The sequence below is a fragment of the Pinus tabuliformis genome, chromosome 8 (genome assembly GCF_031772625.1).
Source record: "Pinus tabuliformis cultivar Carrire ecotype Pingquan chromosome 8, CPIR1, whole genome shotgun sequence".
NCBI lineage: Eukaryota > Viridiplantae > Streptophyta > Pinopsida > Pinales > Pinaceae > Pinus > Pinus tabuliformis.
The window spans coordinates 773,779,428-773,785,427 of NC_142294.1; positions in this window are offsets into that span (position 1 = coordinate 773,779,428).

The following is a 6,000-nucleotide window of genomic DNA, read 5'->3' on the forward strand; positions in this document are numbered from 1 at the left end:
TTAAAAATCGAATTCATCGACCCTTGCTTCCAAAAAAGCCCGCAAAAGCCTATTCACGTTTCAATATTCTTCCACGCACTATGCCTTACGACGTTTCCTTTGCAACACTAGGTGCAAATGCTAGTTTAATATATTTGCGTGACTTAAAAAAGTTAATTTCTAGCTTACTGTTTTGTGAAATTGAACAAAGCTGTTCCTTGTTTTTTATTTGACTGTTCATAACGTGGCATTGTTTTCACCTTGGTGAGTCTTATATGTTCTTGATCTTGAATGGCCTTCTTCTGTTTGAAATGATTTGTTAGCACTATGATCGATATGTTTTAAATGACTATTTTGATTCCACATTAATAATAGAAAATTGTTTGTCATAATTTCATATTTGAAGTGTATGTCTTGTAATTAAAGTAATTGGTACAATGATGATGTTGTTGTCACTTGAATGCATATAGAAATATGTGGATACAGTGTGTGTCCGCATAAGGTTAACTCTATGACCCTTTTATCACTTTTTTAACAACTTTTAGGTTAATCTTAATGTTGAATGCAATCTAAATTCAATCAATGCTAAAATTACAAAAACTACCTGAGTTTTGTCAGATTCACTCACATAGGCAGGTCACAAACACACTCACAATGCATGCATTTCTTGCGTGGAGGTTAATTTCTTGAATTCGGCTTTGGTTGCTACTCTGCCTTCACCAACACCAATTGAGACTTCAAACAGATGGTTGTTCCATGTTCAATGAGAGTTTGCAGGGATGATAGACTATCTTTTTTATCCCAAGAACTCTCTTTTCCAATTCAGCACACATACTCATGTTAAACAGAGATAAAGGAATCACATATGGTTGCTAGGACCACAAATATGCATATCTATGAAAAAATATCTGGAACTGATGCTTAGCTTTTCTCGACATCGATATCACTATTATATTAGTGAAAAGATAGGTTACAACAATGTAATGTCATTCACCTAACTATATGATTCTGAAGATCGTAGAAGAATAACTAGTTATAACAGTTAAAATAATTTAAGAGGGATGTGATGGTGGAAGAACTCTCAATCGTCTAACAATTAATATGATGGTACAAAAGAGTGCAAAATAAGAATTGAGAGAATTTTTCTAAAAAATAACACTTAACATAATTAGAATTAATAGAAATTTTTTCAATTAACAAAAACTAATTTAAATATTTATAAACATTAAATTTAAAAAAAAAAAAAAAAAAACTAAAAGAATAAATCTTTAATTAAAAAAAATAATTAAATTATATTTTAATATTATGAAATATGTATTCTGTACCTTACTTTTTAAATTATCTAATTTTATAATCTTCTTAATTATCACCTCGAAGTTTCTATGGTGATTTAAGTTTATAATTTTTTTAGGTTTATAATTTTTTTAAGATTGACTCTGAACATTATACAGATTTTCATTAAACTTTGATATTTATATATAGATGTGTATTTGTATAACATATTTTTTTCAATAAATTTACAAATTTAATATAAAAATATTATTAAATATTTGGTTAATCAATCAAATTATTTTTAAAATTTATATTTTCATTAAAAATAATAGATACCATAAATTAAAATATTAAAATAGCAATAATTTGAAATGCATGTAAGTGATAAAAAATAAAATATAAAATATCACTTCATACAAATTAAAATATTAAATATTACTTCATACAAGTTATAATAATACAATTTGATTTTTTTTTAGTATTTATAAAAAAAAATTTAAAGATGAAAATTAAAAAATTATATGCTAAAAATTTCAAAATTGAAAATAACTTTTAATGGTAGATCTAAGGTTTTTGTAATCTATAATATAAATAGATGTCATTCAAATTAATCATATTATCAGGATTTGGTCGAGGCTTTGAACTAACTAGTGATCGAAGCAACGTGGTCCATCTTCAGAACAAGATGAAGAATCAATTGGCCTTCAAGAATAAATAGTATGGATGCATTAGATGTTGAAAACTAATCATTAGTAAATTAGTTAATAAGGTAAGTAAAATATTATTAATTATTAAAGGAGATGAGTTATTTATTAGATTTTAGTTACTATCTTGTTTCTCCTCTTAACCTTCATTTTTATGAAATTTTTATAAAATTTGAGTCTTCCTCTAAATATCTTTATCCTTTTTATATTTTTTAAAATTTTAAATTTTTAAAACTATTTCTTTAGCTTAAATTCTACTCCTTGATCATAGATATACATTTTATATTTTTAAATTAAGTTAGTTTCGAGATGAATTTTTATAAATGGATAATATCTAATTATTTATTGAAACATTAAATAGAATATTTACTCCAATATGGATTTAAATACTTTGATATAATATTTCATTTATTTTAATGAATATTGAATAAAATGTTTTATGACAATTATTTTTAAATAAATATATATTATTTTAACACTTTAATTAATTATTAAAATTAATATAATATGTATTTATTTCTAGCTACTAGTTTTCAAATAAATATATAATATTTTAATTACTTTATATTTATTTTTAATATTTAATATACATTTCTATTTCTAAGAGCTAGTTTTTAACCTAATAAATAACTCAAATCCTCTAATAATTAATAATATTTTACTTACTTTATTAACTAATTTACCAACTACTAGTTTTCACTAGCTAATTCTAGGTAATAATGCATCCATAGTATTTATTCTTAAAGTCCTTTGATTCTTCACCTTAATCTAAGGATGCACCACATTAGCTATTCGAAAAGTTAACTAAATCCTAATAATGTAATTAATTCGAATATCTTATATATATATATATATATATATATATATATATATATATAATTATATAATTATAATTATAATTATAATTATAATTATAATTATTAAAAATATATATAATTAATACTTTAAACCAAATATTTTATGAATATATAATTTCAATTATAATAAAATAAACAATTAAAAAAAAAAAAAAAACTAATTTTTAATTTTCTATAAAAATATAGAAATAAGGCATCCAAAATAGACGTGCAAATATGAATACAAAATAAATCTTTCAAAGGCATTAACAATTACTTAGAAATATAGAAATAAAACATCCAAAGTAAACTTGCTATTATGAATACAAAATAAATCTTTCAACAATATTAACAATTACTTTAAAATAAAATAAAAAATGATAATAATCACTTTCCAAAACCACCCAAAATAATTATTATTAAATAAATATTACAATTTACATATTAAAAATATAACTAATAAATCAATTATAAAAAGTTAATAAAATAATATTTACATTTTCGACAAAAAAAAATAAATTCTTTCTAGTTTAGAAGTTTATTAAAAAAAAAAAAATTAATAATAATAGTATTGAGAAAATATCACTTATAACAATAGAGATCGATGATCGATATCCACAGTGAAATTATAAAGAAAAAATAAATAAAAACAAAAATATTATTCTATTAACATAGAAGAACATCTAACAACTCAATGAAGCGCGTAATGTAAACTTTCTATATTGAAACATTAATTTATGGTTTTAAAGGCTCTTTGCAATTTCCCACAATAGTTTCTTTTCAAAATTTAAACATCAAAATTGATATGTATTTATATGACAGACTATAATTAGTTGGTACAATTAAGTGGTTTAGGTAATTTTTACTAAATAGTAAAAATTTAATTAATATTATTATCTTATTTAAAAGTTAAATTAAACATTAAATTGGTATGTGACATTTTTTTTATTTTTGAGGTTAGAAATTTGTATGAGATTTCTTTATTTATGAGACTGGAAACTTATTTTTACGTAATTTATGAAAATATACATACTCTACCCTTGATTTTTAACCTATACCCTTGCAAAATTACAAATGTTAATAAAATATAGAGCTATATAGTTTGAGAAAAAGGTCTCCCCTCTGTCCCATTTCTCTCCCTGTAAGTCATCTAGGTGTGCCCCATGCTTGCCTGCCTAGCTTGGCTAGGTTGTCTATCTTATGCCTCTGAGCGCTTCGCTTGATGCGTGAAAGGTGGTTGGCGTAGCTTTCCACACCAGTAAGTCAAAAGCAACACTCCTTTTCAAGGAAGCGTGTGATATCCAATGCTGGTTAAAATATTGTTCAAATCCTTATTTTTTTTCTACTAATACCTATTATTTATTACAATTGAAATAGATTCGTTTTTTCTTTTTTAATGATATTACGGAGAAGGAAAGTTTTAGTGTTTTTTTATATCTTATAAATTGTAATATTTAACGAAGTGTGTCACCTACTTTTATCTAATTTTATACACTATTTTATTGCTCTATACGTATGTATATATATTTTGAAATCAAAATATTTATATTATTTTAAGAAAGATTAGTATACATATAGTTTTAGCTACCGGTTTGTTATTTGGGAACCAATAACATAAACCCAATAATGTATTTATATTTTGAAAGCAAAATATTTATATTATTTTCAAAAAGATTGGTATATAGCTAGTTTTAGCATAAAAATATTGTCAATTTGTATATAAAGTGTGATATGTGATAAATAAAATTTAAAATTGTTTTTAAAATATAATTTTAGCTATTGCTTTATTATTTGGAAACCAATACCATAAATTTTAAAAAAATATTATGAATGTTATTGTGTGAATGTGATAAATATAATTTGAAATTATGTATCTCTTTCATTAATTCATGTGGCACTCATCTCAATTTTAAGTGACTTTCCAACTCTTCAAAGCACAATTTTGGGTAAGTTTCCAACCCTTATACTCTGTACATTCTATTACTATTTATTATAATTAAATTAAATTTTAAAAAAAAAAAATTAAAATTAAATTTTATAAATTGTAATTATTTTCAAGTAAAATTATTTCCTTTCTCTAAGAAAGTATATATCTAAGGGAATTGAACGAATATTTGATGGTCAAGTGAGCTACCTCAGGAAGTTATTTCGAATAAATTGCTTTTTCTTTATTTTTTCTTTTTCTTTTTTCTTATGATTAAGCATTTTATATTAATGTTTTAGAAGAATAAAAAGATTGCATGATTGTTTTTCTTTTTCTATTATTATTTTACTTGGGAAACCAAATAACTAGTAAAGATTCAAAAAGTTTGCAATGTTTACCATTGAAGTAACCAGTCTATCACTTAAACTATAAACACATATAAACCATTTGTGTAATCTATAATCAATTGTCACACACACAACATAGATGACACTGGAATTATAAAAAAAATATGAATTAGGAAGTTGGCTTACTTAATCATGTCATGTAGTGGGAAATTTCACTTAGATCAGTGGAGGAGAGTCAATCTTGTGACCAAAGGGGGTAAAAATGATGGTTTCTTCTTTTTTGGTCAGGACAAATATTTTCACACCCATCCTTTCTGTTCTCTCTAAGTTTTTCTTCCATGTAGACTAATATGTATTGTGTGTCAGATCGTTTTATAAAAATTCAGTCAATGAGTGTTTTAATATGTCATTAAATATTAGGAACTTAAATGTAAGGTGTTTGTCAAGATTTGGTAGATGATCTTACTTCATAAATCCAGTTCCTAGTCTCCCTTTCAATGTGTTGATCAAGGATGAACCTTCACTCTTGTCAAACTTCTTCTTCCACTTCTACAATTGTGCACTTGACTACAATAGGGATGACATTGACATAATGAGCCATATCCAATCTTGCAGATGTTTGGGCTAAAGTATTCAAGAAAACTGTTGGAGAAGAGTTAGGTCTTGAACAAGAGCTTACTATGCTCCTTCTAACTTGTCTACACTTATTGAAAGTCCTCATCTAGCTGTTTAAAATAAATGAGTCGTCGATGGAGTAGAAGAGTAGAATAGAACAAAATAAGAAAGGAGAAGCTTGGGAGAGCTAGAGAGATTTAAGGGGGGGAATAAAAAAAGGCTCAAGGAAGGGACAAATATATACTAGAGAAGGGGACCAAAGATAGATCTGCAAGGTAGGGGTAGATAGTAGAAGACAAAAAGTGATAGATGGCTAAAAGTTG